Raw genomic sequence first — 19,898 nt, forward strand, 5'->3', positions numbered from 1 at the left:
AATCCAGCCACAGCACACAGCTGGGGAGGGATTCATCTCTTGCAGCGCCCCCAGTGGGCTCTAACCCTCCTCTGGCTGCCATGGCAGGTGGCAGAGGGCACTATGTCAGCAGCACAGAAGCCCAGAGTGCACCTCTGGCTGTTATTTCCACAGTAGAGGTTTGGGAATCCGTCATCTGAGCTGCAGTGACAATGACATGGAAAAATCGTCCATAGGGTAAGTGTTGCCAAGATGAGAGACGCTAAGGCTGGAGCTCGGAGAACTCGGCAGTGAGGGTGTAAGATCTGGTGCCAGAAAGGGACCAGCCAGGGTTGCGTGTGCGACTGCGCAGAGAGGGTGGGAGACCCGGAACCAGGAGAACGAGGGAAGAAAGTGATCCAGGCCAAAGTGGGGGCAGAACCCCCAGCACTTCAGACTGGGGTTGTCATTGGTAGAGACTGCCAACCAGACTAATTAATTAAATCAGCTTGACATTTAAAGTTTGCTCCATATCTGCTTAAGTTGTGTATGTGTGGATTATCCTACAATGTAAATTTTATTTTCAATGACTCCATCTGTTATCTTTATAAAATTCTGGAATTAAAAGAAATCTCCTTGGATATTGTGAAGATGAAGCAATAAACTGAATCTGCATTTGGCACAAGTGCTTGGCAGCCTGGACTGGAAACAGCTGGTGACCACTTGCCTAACGTCCACTTTCTCTGTCACCTGGGTTGAACGGTTCACCATCCCCCAGTCCCCCCAGGATATGTCCATCTGGAACCTATGGTGGGTCCTTATTTGGGAAAAGAGTCTTTCAAAAGTAATTAAGTTAAGGATCTCAAAATGAGGTCATCCTGGATTAGGATGGCTCTTAAATCGGACAAGTATCTTTAGAAGAGATAAGAAAGGGAGAAGCTACGAGTCTACAAGCCATCAGTTGCCAGCAGCCGCCAGAAGCTAGAGGAGAAGCATGGGACAAGTTCTCCCTCAGAACCAACCCTGCCAATACCTTGACTTCAGACACCTGGCTTGCAGACTGTGAGAGAATAAATGTGTTGTTTTAAGCCACCCAGTTTATGGAAATTTGTTATGGCAACCACAGGAAACTAATATACATGGTAGCTAGTGACACGGTGACATGAGGAGTGGCATCTAATGCTAGTTTTGGAGTCACAATTACCTGAATTTGGATTTTTATTTGTGTCTCTGCCATTTTCTACGTATATGATTTTAGACAGATGATTTCTCAATGTTCCCTTCTGTGCAGTGGGATAGGAAATAGTATTTATGTTACAAGGTTGTAAAAATGAAATGAGATGCAGCCACATAGCACCTGGCACATAGTAAGTACTGGATAAATATTAGGTTATTATCACAACCTTATTATTAGAAGTTGGTTGAACACCCAAGTTAATGACTAGTTAAGGGGAAGACAGGAAAAGATACAAGTTACTTCTGAAGTAGGCATTCCAGAAAGAGGTGATGGCTCCTCTTCTGGGAAGAAGTAGGGAGAGAGGACATTTGGGAGAAAAACTAAAGAAGAGAGTCCATTGGCTGTGCTTGAAAAGAGGAGAGAAAAGAGAAGACAGAGGAGTAGCTGGGAAAGACATGGGGGAAGACTGGTTTTAGAGTAAAACAACTATTGCTATTTTGGAAGATGAATGGAGGGTGTCGCTTTGTGTTTAGGAGGAGGATGGAAATGGAGAAGCTATTCTTTTAGAGGACAGAGGGAGAAAGGCTATAATTATGAAGGGGGTACACATATCCTGCATGCTGGGTGATAAAATAAAACATGCTTTATGGAGGGAATGAGTAGGAGAAGACCAAGGAAGGGTGAACTTCCTAATCAGGATGCCACCTGGCAACAGCCCATCTCCTGGGCTAGGGGTGATGACAGGTCACAGACAGACCTCCAGGCAACTGCCCAGCATGAGGGAAAGAGCACTGCTTAGGAATTTGTGTTGGGCAGAAATTTAGAACCCCCCCCCCCCCATAAAAGGATACAAACGTGTTCATCAGGTCTCATCAAGATTGAGCTAGTCCTAGAGGTATATTTTTGACAGCAGAGAGGGTGTAGTGTGTTCTGGAAGAAGAGAACAGGCTGGACAAAGATAGTGAATGAATCAAAAATGAAGGGGGTACAGGAGGAGGGTGCAGGCATGCAGGATGTGTACAGGGGAGCAGCAGGAGAGAAAGAGGAGAGAAACTGGGGCACCCATCACTTCTGAGCAAGGAGGTACCATGAACAGTGCTCAGGAAGGTCAACTAGGCAGCTCTGTGTAGAAAGAATGGGAGGGGAAGGAACCCTCATAGTGTTTTCTTAAAAAGTTTATGTTAGTGTCAATTTTTAAGAATCAAGAAGTTTTCCTTAAATAGCCAGATTACTGGCATCAAGAGAAATCAGAAGGTCTGGCAGTTCTGGGTCCATATTGTGGTCTGGTCTAAGGGAGTTTGAGGCAAGAGGCTGTTGATGCTCTGGAAGGCTCATGCTCTCTTTGCCATGGCCCCATCTTACCCACCACTTCACTCATTTACATGACCTGCTTGGGCCCCACTGGCCAGACACAGAAAATGTAGATGGCATAGCACTAGGGGCAAAGCAGATGTTCTCACCCTCTCTCTCTGCAGGCCCTAGTGCTGAAATGCATCTCTGATTGTGGCAGCTGATTGATAGTGTTATGCAAGCCTTCTTTATCCTTAACTATTTTTGGTTTTGTCTACTGGTTCTATGAATTCTTGAGAAAGGAGTGCTAAAATCTCCAATTATGGTTGTGGACCTATTTCTTTAATTAGTTCTGTGAATTTTTGCTTAGTGGATTTTTTTGAAATTTTGTTACTAGGGGCATAGACATTTAAGACTGATATGTCTTCCTGACAAATCAACCCTCTCATCGTTAGTCTGTCTAATATGGACACTCTAGCTTTCTTATAACTATTATTTGCATTATATCTATATCTATCTATATCTATATCTATCTATATCTATATATATATATCTTTTATCCTTTACTTTTAGCCTATCTGCCTTTATATTTAAAGAGAATTTCCTGTAGACTTGCACATAACTGAGTCTTACTTTTTAAATCCACTCTGACAATCTCTGCTTTTTAGTTGGAGTGTTTAAAACATCCATAATAATGTAAGTATAGATAACGTTGGGCTTAAATCTCCATCTTCCTTCTGTTTTCTACTTGTCCAATATGGTCTTTGTTCCTTGTTTCTAGTTTTCCTGCCTACTTTTCTATTAATAGAGTATTTTTAGCATTCAATTTTATCCCCGCTATTGGTTTATCAGCTATATCTCTTTTTTAAGTGGTTGCTCTAGGATTTAAAATATGTATCTTTAACTCGTCATAGGCTACCCAAATAGCATTATACCACTTCATGTATAACCTAAGAACTATGTACTTCTATCCTTCTAACCCCTTTGTGTTGTTTGTGCTATTGTGTCACATGTTTCTCCTATATATGTTATAAAACCCACAATATATAATAGTTTGCTTTAAACAAAATGTAACTCAAAATGGGTCACAAATTGCAATGTCAAAACTAAACCCAAAACTTCTAGGAGAAAACATGAGAGAAAATTTTTGCCACCTTGGAGAAGGTAAAGATTTCTTAGAATACAAAAGTATGGTAGAGTACCTACCATAAAGGACAAAAATTGATAAATTCACTTTATTAAAATTAAAAACATTTATTCTTTGATAGACACTGTTAAGAAAATGAAAAGGCAAGCCTCAGACTGGAAGAGATTATTTGTAGTATGTGTACATGAAAAAGGACACATAATCAAAATATATAAAGAACTTCAACAACTCAAGCAGACAAATAAAATTAAAACTCAGCAAAATATTGAGAACACAAACACATTTCACACATACAAATACACACACACACACAAACATACAAGAATGGCCAATAAGTAAACAGAAAAATGGTCAGTATCAGTCATGATACTGAAGTACAAATTAACACAATGATATACAAATATGCCCACTAGAATGGCTAAAATTTTAAAGATTGGCAGTACCAAGTGTTGCTGAGGATTCAAAGCAACTGGAATTCTCATACATCAGCAGTAGGGATGCAAAATAGTACAATTTAGAAACCAATTCCAAAGTTTTTTTAAAAATAAAGTCAAACATATACACCTGTGACCCAAAAATTCTACTCAATTTGCTCAAGAGAAATAAAAATGTATGTCAACAAAAAACTTAAACACAAATGTTCAGAGAAGGTTTATTTATAGTAGCCTAAAACTGGAAACAACCCAAATGTCAGCAAACAGGTGAGTGGATAAATGCATTGTGGTACAGTCCTACAATGGAATACAATCAACCATAAAAAGTAGCAGCAATAAAAGAACTGATGACAATCACAACAACATAGATGGCCCTCATAAAAGAATGCATGTTATATGATTCCATTTATATGAATTTCTAAAACTGGCAGCACTTAACTATGGCGATAGAAATTGGATCAGTGGTTGCCTGCAGGATAGGGATTGATTTTGAAGAGACACAAGCAACTTTCTGAATGATGAAAATGTTCTGTATCTTTATTGGAGCAGTTAGATCTATGCATTTGTCTAAGCTTACAGAACTATATACTTAAAAACTGTTCATTTTATAAGTGTATATTATACTTTAGAAAAGTTGATTTAATAAATGTCCCTCCCATCAGAAGAGCCTACAGCAAAAGTATAGTTGCCAAAGGAAAGACAGATGCAAATGTGCCATGTTCAAACAGCAGACAGCAGGAAAGGGACTTATCCATCCCCTTCCAGCAAGTAACTAGCATCCTGCAGGGCATGTTACAACAGGCAACAACTTCCAAAGAAATGACGTGATAAAAGCATGGTCATTTAGAGGATGTGCTTCGAGCAACTGCATAGGCAACATCTTGTGGCCCTAAGGAAAGAAGCAGATATTTCTACAGGGGGTGTGTGGATGGGTCGTGATGGTCTGGGGCATAAGGGAGGCTCCATTTCTGGGGAAAAGAAGAGTCCAGGAGATCCAAACTAATTGTTGTTGTTGGTGGTGGTGGTCGTGTGTGTGTGTGTGTGTGTGTGTGTGTGTGTGTTAACCAACTTCTTAGGAAGAAAAAACTGCAGTCAGAAATTAGAGCTCAGAGACACAAAAGACCCCGAATAACCAAGGCAGTCTTGAGGGAAAAAAACGGAGCTGGAGGAATCAGACTCCCTGACTTCAGACTATCCTACAAAGCTACAGTAATCAAGACAATATGGTACTGGCACAAAAACAGAAACACAGATCAATGGAACAACATAGAAAGCCCAGAGATAAACCCATGCACCTATGGTCAATTAATCTATGACAAAGGAGGCAAGGATATACAATGGAGAAAAGACAGTCTCTTCAATAAGTGGTGCTGGGAAAATTGGACAGCTACATGTAAAAGAATGAAATTAGAACACTCCCTAACACCATACACAAAAATAAACTCAAAATGGATTAGAGACCTAAATGTAAGACTGGATACTATAAACCTCTTAGAGGAAAACATAGGCAGAACACTCTATGACATAAATCACAGCAAGATCCTTTTTGACCCACCTCCTAGAGAAATGGAAATAAAAATAAAAATAAACAAATGGGACCTAATGAAACTTCAAAGCTTTTGCACAGCAAAGGAAACCACAGACAAGACGAAAAGACGACCCTCAGAATGGGAGAAAATATTTGCAAATGAGTCAACAGACAAAGGATTAATCTCCAAAATATATAAACAGCTCATGCAGCTCAATATTAAAAAAACAAACAACCCAATCCAAAAATGGGCAGAAGACCTAAATAGACATTTCTCCAAAGAAGACATACAAATGGCCAAGAAGCCCATGAAAAGCTGCTCAACATCACTAATTATTAGAGAAATGCAAATCAAAACTACAATGAGGTATCATCTCACACCAGTTAGAATGGGCATCATCAGAAAATCTACAAAGAACAAATGCTGGAGAGGGTGTGGAGAAAAGGGAACCCTCTTGCACTGTTGGTGGGAATGTAAATTGATACAGCCACTATGGAGAACAGTATGCAGGTTCCTTAAAAAGCTAAAAATAGAATTACCATATGATCCAGCAATCCCACTACTGGGCATATACCCAGAGAAAACCATAATTCAAAAAGACACATGCACCCCAATGTTCATTGCAGCACTATTTACAATAGCCAGGTCATGGAAGCAACCTAAAGGCCCATCAACAGACGAATGGATAAAGAAGATGTGGTACATATATACAATGGAATATTACTCAGCCATAAAAAGGAACGAAACTGAGTCATTTGCTGAGACGTGGATGGATCTAGAGACTGTCATACAGAGTGAAGTAAGTCAGAAAGAGAAAAACAAATATCGTATATTAACGCATGTATGTGGAATCTAGAAAAATGGTACAGATGAACTGGTTTGCAGGGCAGAAACTGAGACACAGATGTAGAGAACAAACGTATGGACACCAAGGGGGGAAAGCGGCGGGGGGGTGGGGGTGGGGGTGTGAAGAATTGGGCGATTGGGACTGACATGTATACACTGACGTGTATAAAATTGATGACTAATAAGGATCTGCTGTATAAAAAAATAAATAAAATAAAATTTAAAAATTAAAAAAAAAAAAAAAGAAATTAGAGCTCAGACACATAGCCTGGCACATAAGTAGTCTCAATAGAACCTGCACCTAGTTCTCCTTCCAGAGTGCAGGTTCAGATGTTCTCCTGGTACCTCCATGATGTCTTTAGCAAAGACCCAAGTATGTAGATACAGCATCTGGGGGGACCCTATTAGTCTTATTAAATCAAGATTCTGAAAGCCATAGCTGCTTAAACCAGGTTAACTGCTACAAATTCTGTCTTAATAAGGCTTCTTTTTTTCTGAGTGGAATACAGGATATAAAGAAAAAATATGGATCTTTTCTGTTTTTTCCGTGGTTTCAAACTCAGGGCAGACATATCTATAGACCACATTAACTGGGTACAAGACTTTGTTCAATACAGGCATCACCCCCAGGGTGATTTTCCCCAGGGAAAGGCTTTGGAAAGTTTTCTTAATGTGAAGATGCTATAACACTCTTCAGCCAGCCTTGGGAATTGCAAATGCAGCCCAGAGATGGAATTGGAATTTACCTTCTTTAAAAAGATGGAGTCCCAACACTTGTAGCTGAAACTGCAAAGAACTAACAGTCATCACGCAAGTCCATTTGATGGTAATTAATATTTATTATTTTTATTGCTTTGTGGAATTTCCTCAGACTTGTTTTCATCAGTCAAACAGTGACACTCCAGTGGTCTATCCTCTGACTTGACTAGGAATCAGTTCCAGGAGCAAAATACATGCTGGAAAGAAACACTATATCCCAGCAAGGATCCTGGAACATATGTTATAACGAGATTACAGTGGGGATGGGCTGGAGCTGAGCTTGAAGGCTAGAATATAGGTAGGCAGTGAGGACAGATGTGGTCTTACTGATTGGGGGTGGGGGAAAGAGTATAGCCTAAGAAAAGCCACCTCTAATGACAATCTCTCCCACTGACCGTCCCTGCGGCATAAAGGCACCATCTTTCATGTGCATCTTATTTAGGCTAAGGGCCCAGGACAAAGACAATGCATAGTCCAAATTAGCACCTGTTATCACTCCTTAGAAAACAATGACTAGGAAAAGGGTGGGCCAATATTAACAATGGGAAAGAGGAAGAATTTTTTAAGCCAGGCTTAGATGGGTATCAGTGTGGGAGTCCTGGACAGAGAAGATCAGGGCACCGTCAGCCTGTGCGTCTCTACTGTTCTCCCCGATGGTGGAGTTATTTATGACTGTCTTCCCGCTGAGTTATAATCTCCTCCCACTACAGGGTCCTATTTTCCATTCAGCTGCTTATTTTCTGTTGAACTGTTGGGGCAGAAACAGTGCAAAAATGCACCCAGAGACTAGGAAACTGAGAACATCTATTTCAGGTCATGACAAAGTAACTGGTAGCAAACTTATCTTCCCACCATGAACTACTAGAAAACCAAACAGAATATGTGAAACAACTGTTTTCAGACACTGGATAACAGGCAGCATAAGAATGTGATCCCTAGAGAAGGGAGATAAACAAGGTGAACAAGGTAAGCTCTACAATCACCTTGGGTTTCTGCCTGGAGGCACTTTCCAGATCTCAGTGCAGGGAGACAGATCCCAAGCAGAACACAGCAATCTTGCTGAACTGAAGAGACAGAAATCATAGTTCGGAGAGATTGAGGCAGCTTTTCAGGGTAGAGTACTGGAGAGGAAGGAACTATGGAAAGCAAGAGCTCCAGAAGTCTGTCTAGGTATCCCTTTGAGTCTGACTGGATATTAAGCTGTGTGTTTTTAGAGTGAAACTCCATGGGACTGGGTAAGGAACAGCAACCTGTGAACTGAGACGAACAATTCCCAGAGCTTACATAGGGCTGGGAGACACTTTAGTTCCACCAGCCAGAGTGGAAAGACCACAGTGAATACCCAGGGTATTTAATAGAGATTTTACAAGGGCCACAACATTTAGTAGGTCTAACTAGCCTTCGAATAAAGGCTACTTTAGGATCATTCTAATAAAACTTAAACACAAAGGATCTTCCAAAGGAACAGTTTGCTCTTCAAATAAGTTGACTGCCTGACAGAGCAAAGGCCAACTCTCTTTAAAGGAAGGCGACAAAATGTATATGCTCAACAAGATAAAATTTACAGTGTCCAGCATACAATTAAAAATTACTAAACAAGTCATGAGGCAAGAATGGTGGCCTATAACCAGGAGAAAAAAAAATTAGTTCATAGAAATAGACAATAAGAGCCTAAATCCTTTAGGTGTATTTTTGTCTCTTATCCAAACTCTCCTTTTCATAATTAGCAACTTACTTTACTCCTGTCAGACTCTTCAAATACAAAGCCACTCCTGTTTACCTACCATCTGATGTGCTTGACATGTAATTAACTAAAAATTTACAACAAGTCCTCAGAGGCCACCTGATAGCTTCTGCCTTGGAAGAAACAAAGGCTGGGCTTGCATGGGTGAGATAAAGAAAAGTTGCTCACCCCCAGCTCGTGACAATAATAAATACTAGATAAATTCTTTCCAGGGAGGTGATGCGCCAATTTCCTTTTCAGCTTCTCTGGGCTTTGTAAAATTGTCTCCCATTCCTACTTCCCCATCTCCATGCCTACAGTGATTTCAAAGCCAGTGAATGAGAACACACATAGCAAATATTGGCAAGATCCCAAAAGATGAAAGTAGGGAAAAGCAAAATGAGACTCTATTTGGATTGTACCTCAGTCTTCTCTATTATTCTTGGGGAACTGTGCCAAATTATTTCTTTTCTTTAAAAAGTACATTGAAAAGCAACCCAACATTCAATCACTACGATTTTACAAATAGCTACCTAGCACAGCCTGCAGAAAGTGGCAGTCACCACGTACACAGAATATAGACTGCGAAGAACAGGAGGGAGAAGGACATTTTTTCCATCTCAGCTTCTATGCGGTAGTTTAGGAACTTAGCTTTTGCTTAGCTTCATTTAACCAAGTAATCAGTTCAAATTTAAGCATTTATTTTAAATGTCATCCACCCCTGACCACCACCACTGGCACACACACAAGGCTCTTGATGTGTAGATTTTGAGTGTGAAAGCAAATCTCTAACCCTAAGAAGGACGTTTGTCCACTCTTTGAGTACGCTGGGCACACTGAATTGCAGGGCCATTCAGCAGTTCCAAATGTTATTATACTATACATCCTGGAGTTGAAGTGGCTTCTGCTGTGCCTCTTAGTCATGTCACTGTGTGGGTAGCGGGGTTCTGGCCAACAATGACCACACACAGTTTGGGACTGAGTGACTTTTACAGCCGTCTCACTGGGTTCTGAGAGCTCTCCAGAGCTGACAGCACAGGCTAATTAAAAAGGCAACTCAAGTAATTGACTAGATAATGAGGGGAAATGCCTGTGATTTAACTTTTACCTACTATTGTTCCCTGTGGGGTTTTTGAAGGGAAGTAATCACCTCCTCATTATTGCAAAGTGTTACTTGATGCGTGTTTTGTGGTTGCTGCCATATTTGTTTCTTCCTCTGAACTCTCCAGGAGCCTGAGTTACAGGGGTACCTCCTTTTATTGCACCTCACAGCTATTGCGTTTTTCACAGATTGAAGGTTTGTGGCAACCCTGCATCCAGCAAGTCTATCGGCACCATTTTTCCAATAGCATTTGCTCACTTCATGTCTCTGTGTCACATGTCAGTAATTCTCATACTATTTCAAACTTTTTCATTATTATTTTTGCTATGATGATCTTTGATCTGTGATCTTTGATGTTATTGCAAAAGGTTACAACTCACTGAAGGCTCAGATGATGGTTAGCAGTTTTTAGCAATGACGTATTTTTAAATTAAGGTATGTACCTTGTTTTTTACAGTACACAGTATAGTGTAAACATAATATTTATATGTACTGGGAAACCAAAAAATTTGTGTATTGCAATATTCACTTTATTGCGGGGGTCTGAAACTGGAGCCACAGCATATCTGAGGTCTGCCCGTATTTGTTCCCAAAAGACCTGAGCTTCTCTTAGGTATCCCATTAAGATCACCTCAATTTCCAAGAGTTGAACATGAAACACAGACTCTAAGCAGTAAGCTAGTCTTACATTTTCCCCAGTGAATGAATTCCCTCATAGACACACCCTGCATGTGTCTGGTCTCGGCTTGCATATCTCCAGATAAGGAACACACTACCTCACTTGGAAGCCCATTTCTCTACTAAGAAAATTCTTACAATGGAACTGAAGTATCTCCCCTACTTACTGGTTCTAATTCTTCCTTCTCATGCAAGAAACAGTCCACTCAGGTTTCCAAATGATGGCTCTTGTGTTATACTCTGCTCCAACCCCTTCAACCACTCCCCAAACCCGGTCACAGCCCAAGTGTCCTCCCCTCGAGACAGTGACACTGCAATAAAATTCTGACTCTCTCAGTTTCTTTTTCTTTCCCCTTCTTTTTCTGCTTTTTTTCCCCCTCTATTCGTCCTTCCTCTCGTCCTTTTTCCTTCCTTCTGTCCCTCCCTCTTTCCTTCCTTTCTTACTAAAAAACATCAGACAGAGAAAGACAAATACTGTGTGATATTACTGAAAAATACAACAAACTAGTGATATAACAAAAAAGGAGCAGACTCATAGATATAGAGAACAAACTAAGGGTTACCAGTGAAGAGAGGGAAGGGTGGAGGGGAAACATAGGGGTAGGAGATTAAGAGGTGCAAACTATTAGGTATAAAATAAGTTACAAGGATATATTGTACAACACAGGGAATATAGCCAATATTTTATAATAACTACAAGCAGAGTATAACTTTTCAAAATTATGATTCACTATATTGTACACCTGTAACTTCTATAATATTGTACAATTATACTTAAATAAAAATACACACACACATATATATATAAATTTGAAACATTGTTCAGAAACACCAATCACATGCCTCTAGTATTCCCCAAGTCTCTTTGGAAGTGCTAGACTCAAATCTGCTAATGTGGTAGCTCTCTTGCTCCATAAAAATAGACTCTTGGATCCTACTTACTCAAAGAAGCACGGTGGAAATGTTGCTTTGGGATCATATTTTTTCCAGAATGTCAGCCTCAAGCCCCCACTTTTCATTTCACTACACACCTCCTGAACACGAAATAGGAGAGCTGAGAGTCAAGAAATCACTTGGTTCAATTCAGATGACAAATTTTTGGTCCCATATAGCAGCTGATAGAAGAAGAAGAGTTTCATAAACATGAGGCCTTCTGATGAGTGTCCTAAGCCTGCACACCATAGCACAATTGAAGACACGGCCTCTGAGTGCACACCAAGCTCAGTGACTCCTTCACCCACTAAATGTGGTGCTTCTCTTTTCATAAGCATAAACTGAGACCCTAGAAACTCCCCACCTGCCTGCAGGGGGACACGTCATTCACAAATCAAGGCACCTGTCACAACTCTTCATGGAAAACTAACATCATACTTGTAAAAATAATTCTCAAATAGTATTTAATGTGTTTCATCATTGCTTGTGATATTGATGGCGTATTAACTTACTTTCTTCTTGTTTCTTTGGAAAACAAACTACGAGGACTGCCTTTTCTCTTCGTATCACATCAAAGTAAGGGTGGATTTAAATGTGTAGTTATGGATTTATATACACATATTTGGAGAAATTGGACAGCCGTATCCCTACATTTTCTAAAAGGACATAGCAGGTATCAATAACAGGGTAAAACTGTGGCTCTCAGCCACCAGACAGAAATGGAAGTCGTAGCCGAGCTGCATGTACACACTCAGGCTGATGAAGGAAGGCCACGGAACTCTAACCAGCATGCTGAGGTGCTCTGCATTCAGCCTGCGTCACCCAAGACAGAAAACAGCGTGTTGACGAGGGAGAAAGTTGAGTGACACCAAGTTCCACTGGACAGGCTCCAGGCATCAGCCAGGAGAACGGAGTGCCACGGCTGGCTTGAGGGCTGAAGCTGAGCCGGAAGTAGGACTAGGAGCAAATGAAACTCATAAAAGAAATGCAAGGCTCAGACAGACTCACGCTCAAGAGAAAGGAGACCAGTGGGCAGGGAGGAAGCGGGCACTGTGTTTCAGGGCTTCGCGGTTACTGGCCCTTGCTGAAAGCAGTGTCCATTTTGTTGGTCACCTGGGATGCAGAATGAAACTAAACCCGGCTAAATAGGAAAAGGGAATTCACTGGTTCAAGTGACTAAAAAGCCAGGGGCAGGTCTGGTTTCTGGAACAGATGGGTCGAGAGGTGCAGACAATGTCATCTGTTTCACTTTCTCTGTCTTTTGGCTCTGATTTCCTCTGTGTGGGCTCCACCTACAAGCAGATACCCTCTTCTGCTGCTAAGATGGCTGTAGCTGTTTGAGGCTCCCATTGCATCCTCACAGCAATCTCAAGCAAAAGAGAACTTCTCTTTTTCAGTGGTTCCCACAGAAATCCTGAAATTGAGTCTCGGCAGCTCTGATTGGTCTGCTTCAAGCCACATGTCCATCCCTTAAGGAGCTGCCCTCTAGCAAATTATTTTCTGGGACTAAGATGAGCCAACTTCTTTGTTTCAATGTCTCCTCTGCTCTTCTTTTTCTTTTTCATTTATTTGTCAAATTAGTTACTCACTCTTTGGGGCAATTTTCATTATGTACTGGAAGGCGCAACGTTCCAAAGGGAAGATGTGTTTATGAACTGCGTTGAGAATGCTGCAGTGTACACAACCCAAACCTTGCCTTATCTTCTCCCTGCCATGACTCAGATTGTTGGCTGGTCTCCTGCAAACCCCAGATCCTCCACATTAAAGGATGAAGCCACTGTATTCTTAGTCTAATTTGCAATCATGGCTTTAACCCAGTGTAAGTTGAAGGAAGAGAAGAGACTAAGCCCTATGAGAGACCCATCGTCCTTGGGATTTAGAGAAGGACAGAACTTTAGAAGTTGTCTAGTTCAAAACTTCATGGTGGGTGATCGCTAATAGTCCCTTTCTCCAAGATTAGTCAGTAAGAAAAAGTAAAAATTAGAGTCAGCATTTCTCAGGTGCTTGTCAGCTGCCAAGCACTTTTACCTACATGCTTTACATGCATTAATTTGCTTAATTCTCATGTAATCTCTCAGATGAATACTATCATTATCACTATGTTACGGATGAAGAAACTGAAGGTAAAAGAATCTAGGTAACTTGCCCAAGGCCACGTGGTACAGGTGGGATATAAATCTATGGGTATGAATCTGTGTTTGAGCTAAGATCTGAATAATTCTAGAGGTGTCACTCTTACCCACTCAGCTATAGTTTTTCAACCAAAACTGAGTAGGACTGAGTTAACAAATATATAGGGAGTAACGGACAATATTCTGAAACACAAAAAGTCACATACCTGTACAATGCCATTGAGCACACACCTTCCATTGAAGTCTGGGTAAGACTTGGAAATTATGAATTTAAGTGGGCAATACATGTCAAGTTACTTTATTCTCTTTAACTCAAATTAATTTTGATTCTGAGTCCCCAACCCAATCCTTCTGGCCTGGCAAGGAATCCAGGCTCAGTGAATTGGGGGCTGCCCCAACCCAGCTCTGGGTAGGGCTCTGGGGGTCTTACACAGAGGAGAATGCTTAGGGGGGCCCATGGTTTCCAGTCCTTGCCAACCCACTCACTGCTCAAACCCATGTGGTTCCTCAGGTATAGAGATTCTGCTGCCTTCTTACAGCCCTGGTATCTGTCAATCTTGGTTGAGGTTGAGGGCTCCAAGATGTGCGGGTCCCCCCTCTCCAGGCAGATCACACAGCCAAGCCTCCACTTCTCTCCCACATTACCCAGGAGGCTCTCTTCTCATCATTGAGACCATCATTCTCAGTCTCCACTGGACGTGAGCTCCACACGTACAGGAACGTTTGTCTGTTTTGTGTACTGATGTCTCCTCAACGCCTAAGTCAGAGCTCAACACGCAGACTTGTGCTGCTTCTGCCCCCGCCCCGCCCCAGAAAGCCCTTCCTGCCTCCCTGTCCCCCCAGAACACCCAACACTGTCCCCACAGTAACCTAAGGCCATCAAGAGAAACAGGTTCTCGGGACCTGGGGGAGAAAGAAACCCAGAGTACAGAATGATAAATGCTCTCATTCTTTTTGATTTCCCCTGCAGCAAAGACAGGACCCAAACTAATATCTGAATAAATCACCCTACCCTTCATGGACCAGCCAATGAGATTTCAGCACTGTTTACCTATGCTTTAGCTGTTGGGAAAAAGAAGAAAGACATGAGTGTGAAGACAATTATAAAGATTTCAAAGGTCTTTCTTATTGAAATGACAGTTTGAGAAGTTCCTCTCTCCAGCCCCAGGATAATGAGATAGCATTCGTACACTTAAAGGGATTTCTCTCTCTTTGGTGGAACAAAAGAGATCAGCTTTCAACGTGGGGGAGACTGATGAAGTTCTATACAAACTGCCAGGCTCAGCACCATCAGTGCAGGTGGAGAGAGAGAGGGAGAGAGGCAGAGGTACCTGGCAGAAGGAAAGATAAGTGTAGAAGTCACAGACGTACACCAGTGTACAGAAATGCAGAAAAGACACTCTGAAGTACATAGAGACAGAGGAGAAGGAACCACTAAAAAGAAAATAGCAAGAGTTAGAACACACCAGTGCTGAACTGCAAATTAAATGCTCTATCATTCCCCAGACTTAACTAATTTCACATTAAAGCAGTAGCTATACCACTTAGGCATCCTGAGAAAAAATGATTTCATTGAATGAGCTGTCTCACTGCAAACCTGCTTCAAGGTTCAGCCACTTAAAGAAATAATATATTTGTTATCCTTTGCCTGCCCTCATTTCCCAGGCACTTCTCCACGTGTACAGGCAGACTTCGGAGATATTGTGGGTTTGGCTCCAGACCACCACAATAAAGCAAATATTGAATACAGTGAGTCACTTGAATTTTTTCGGTTTCCCAGTACGTATAAAAGTTATGTTTACACTGTTCTGTAGTCTAAGTGTGCAATAGCATTATGTCTAAACAAATGTACATATCTTAATTTAAAAATGCTTTATTGCTAAAAAATTGCTAACCATCAATCACAGATCACCATAAAAATATAATAAAATAATAATAATTTGAAATATTGCAAGAATTACTAAATGTGACATAGAGATACAAAGTGAGCAAATGCTGTCGGAAGAATGGTGCCGATAGACGTGCTCGATGCAGGGTTGCCACAGACCTTCAATGGTGGGGAAAAAAAGCAGAGCTCAATAAAACAAGGCGTGCCTGTACTTGGTGTTTTGAATTCGCTCTCTCATAGCCCTTCGGGGATCAAATTAAAAACGACTCTGTCCTCTCCTTTTCTTGTCTTTCTGGCAAATGCCCCTTGGTTTTGTAAAAAATTAATAAACAGAAGCCTCAATTAAATAGATTTGGGAGACCAGAAGGGGGAGCTATCACACCCTGTGAGGAGAGCAGAGCCCAACAAGAAGAAGAAAGACTCTTCTTTCCTGGCAAGGACTCAGCCAGTGGAAAGCCATGACCCTTTGTTTACTGTGGCCCTCCCAATTTCCTTTCCCCCTCTATAAAAGTGTTCTCTTTCCTTTGCCATGGGGGGACTTGCCCGTGGCCTGCTGTGGTTGCAGACCCTGAATTGCAATTCTCTGCTGATCCTAAATAAACCCATCTTTGCTGGAGAAATACCTGGTGGTCTATTTCTTTCAGGTCAACAGTTTACAGGTACGTTTTAATCAATAGGCCTGCAGCTCTAAGTGTGCAATGGACAGCTTCTCGAAAGATCTTTGTTAATCAAATTGTAATATAGCAGCACTATTTACAATAGCCAAGACATGGAAGCAACCTAAGTGTCCATCGACAGATGAATGGGTAAAGAAGATGTGGTATATATACATACAATAGAATATTATTCAGCCATAAAAAAAGAATGAAATACTTCCATTTGCAGCAACATAGATAGACCTAAAGATTATCATACTAAGTAAAGTAAGCCAGACAGAGAAAGACAAATATCATACGATACTGCTTAATACGGAATCTTAAAAAAAGGGACACAAATGAACTTATTTAAAAAACAGAAATAGACTCACAGACATAGAAAACAAACTCATGGTTACCAAAGGGGTGGGGGGGAAGAGGGATAAGTTAGAAGTTTGGGATTAAAATATACACAATACTAAACATAAAATAGATAACCAACAAGGACCTACTGTATAGCACATGGAACTATACTCAATATCTTGTAATAACCTATAATGCAAGAGAATGTAAAAAAAGAATATATATATTTATATATATGTATAAGTGAATCACTTTACTGTTCACCTGAAACTAACACATTGTAAATCAACTATATTTCAAAAAATTTTTTTAAAAATCAAATTTTAATAAATTATAAGGATGGGTTGGGGTATTAGTGTGATGATCAATACTTAGGTTAAGAAAAGAAGGCTTTTGTTAAGTTGATTGGTTTGCTTTGTTTAATGTAAGTAACCTCCTTCAAGGTATCTGGGTTTGGTTGCTATGTTGTTTTGTTGTTATTTTTACTTCTCTCTCCACAGCTCAAATGTGATAGCTTTGAACCTTCTGAAACACTTTCAGGAGAACAAGCATTCTGTATTCTACAAGAAGGGAAGGCTGGTAGATTTTCTTTTATTCAAGCTGGCTCTCAGGGAACTATGGAGTAATTGGAATGACACGGGACTAGGAATCAAGAATTCTCTCGCTTTTAGTTGTGTCACCTCAAATAGGTAACCTAAATTTGATAAGCCAACCTTAGAGGGATAATGGTGAGAAAAAGTAAGAGGATGTGCCCATTCTTTAATTCAGCAACATACCAAGGGCCTCCTCTGTGCTGGGCCCTGGGGACAGAACTGTGAATGAGACAGAGGGGTCCCTGCTCCCACCAGACCTACACTCTGGTGAGGGCAGAAAGGAAAAAAAAAATATATTTGTTTGCCAGGGCTGCAGTAACAGAGTACCACAAACTGGGTGCCTTAAACAACAGAAATGTATTGTCTCACAGTTCTGGAGCTAGAAGTCCAAGATCAAGGTGTCAGCAGGGTGGGTTCCTCTGAGGGCTGTGAGGGAAAGGGTCTGTCCCAGGCTTCTCTCCCTGGCTTGTGGATGGCCATCTTCACACAGTCTTCCCTCTGTGTAGGTCTATCTCCAAACTTCCCCTTTTTAAAAGGACACAGGTCATACTGGATTCGTACCCACCTTAATGACCTCATTTTAACTTGATTACCTCTGTAAAGAGCCCCTCTCTTTATAAGGTCACATCGTAAGGTACTGGGGGTTAGGACTTCAACAGATGAATTCTGAGGGATGCAATTCAACCTGCAAGAGTATATGAATAATATAATTGTGACATGAAGGAACTTAATAGGAGAATCTGAGAGAAAAATAATTATGTGTGTGTGTGTGTGTGTGTGTGTCAAAAGGAGTAGAGGACTGGCGTGGTGAGGGATGCTTGGAGGAGGAGGCATCTGAGACCAGAAGAAAGAGAAAGAGCCAGGCAAGGAGGAGCCCAGGCAGAGCTGCTGGGTGCAGAGGGCACAGGGGTGCAGAGGGAATAAACTGCTCAGCTGGTTTATGAACAGAGGCGGGGAAGCCCGGAGCAGACACGCAATGAGGTGGATGGATCTCAAAAACAGACAGAAGTCAGAAACAAAAACCTTCGTACTGTGTGGTTGTATTTATATGACATTCTAGAAGAGGTACAACCTTAACAACAGAAAGCAGATCCATGGTCGCCTGGGGCTAGGGACAGAGGAGGGCGCGGCGAGCAGAGGAGAAAAGGAAACTCCCAGGAGGAGGGAGCAGTTCTGTATCTTGCGGTGGTGGTTACACAACCGTGTACAATGATCAAAACTCAAAAAGCTGGATGTTCAAAACAGGTGAGGTGTATTCTACGTAAATAATACCCAAATAAAAAAAGAACACACGGTTATGATGTGATTTCTTGTGTGATAATTACAGGATTTAAGCCATGTTAAGACATGTTAAGTAGCTCAAAATGGAGTCACAGCGGCCAACGTAAACATCCATGTAGTTGTTTTGAAACGTCTGCTGTAGGACTGCGAGTGTCTTAGAGGGATAAACTAAGGGTGGTACTGAGATAAGAAGTCTGATGCACCATGGACATCACTGGAACACAAAGAACAACGGGTAGAGCCAAGACCCCTCCCCTGTTGCTCCTTAAAAAGAGACCCCACGCCAAGCGGCTGGAATGCCCTTCTGCTGGAAGGCCCTGACTCCAGGCTGCTGGGGGCTGTTCCAGATGGAGCTGCCCAAGGCCCTGTGACCTGTGCCTGACCCGGGACCTTCGCTTGTGCTGAGACGCCTCCTTCCCGGACTTCTCCTAGGAGGGCTCGTTACCCCTTTTCTATTTTCCCTACTCCGTCTGACCTGTGCTGTGTGCTGATTGGGTGCAATAAACCGTGTGAGCTGTGAATTAAATACTGACTATATTTTGTACATCTCCAGTCCCATGATTCTTACCTGGCCTCAATGCTGGGCCCTCCAACACACACACACATGCAGACACGCACATGAACACAAACATGCACGTGCACACACATGGATACTTTGGCTCCCGAGTGGATCACGGATTGGGGGGCAGAGGTGGATGTGGTGATGCAGGTAGGAGGCATCACAGCAGTTCGGGTGAGAGAGGGTGACCCCTTGGACTAGGGCGGCAACAGCAAAGGAGGGGAGGAGTGGGCAAGTAAGGAGTGGCAGGTGTGAGGTGTATTTTGAAGGTAAAACCAAGAGTTGCTTATGCATCGGACGAAGGGAATTGGGGAAAAGACACCATCGAGGGAGACGCTTGGGACTGGGGCTTCAGCAGATGAGTTGATAGTGGCCCTACAGGACACAGTACGCAGCACTGACTGAAATATCAACCAAAAATAAAACGTGATCGTTTCCGAGATCTTTCCCTCCCAGAGTAGAGGACGTCCTAAGAACAGCCCCGTAGCACAGTCCCCTTCTCCCCTATCCTGTCCTCAGGGAAAAAGGGAGGCAGGAGCAGGGCTCCCAGCCACAGCGCCTGAGAATTGCTTGTGACTCTTCACTATGGATTCCGGGTCCCTCCTTCCCCTCTAACTCAGGAGCTACAGGGTGGCACCAGGAAATCAGTAATTAAGAGGACAAGGAGGGCTTCCCTGGTGGCTCAGTGGTTGGGAATCCGCCTGCCAATGCAGGGGACGTGGGCTCGAGCCCTGGTCTGGGAGGATCCCACGTGCTGTGGAGCAACTAAGCCCGAGCGCCACAACTACTGAGCCTGCGCTCTAGAGCCCACGTGCCACAACTACTGAAGCCCACGCGCCTATAGCCCGTGCTCCGCAACAAGAGAAGCCAC

This window comes from Balaenoptera musculus, chromosome 16 (genome assembly GCF_009873245.2).
Source record: "Balaenoptera musculus isolate JJ_BM4_2016_0621 chromosome 16, mBalMus1.pri.v3, whole genome shotgun sequence".
Lineage (NCBI taxonomy): Eukaryota > Metazoa > Chordata > Mammalia > Artiodactyla > Balaenopteridae > Balaenoptera > Balaenoptera musculus.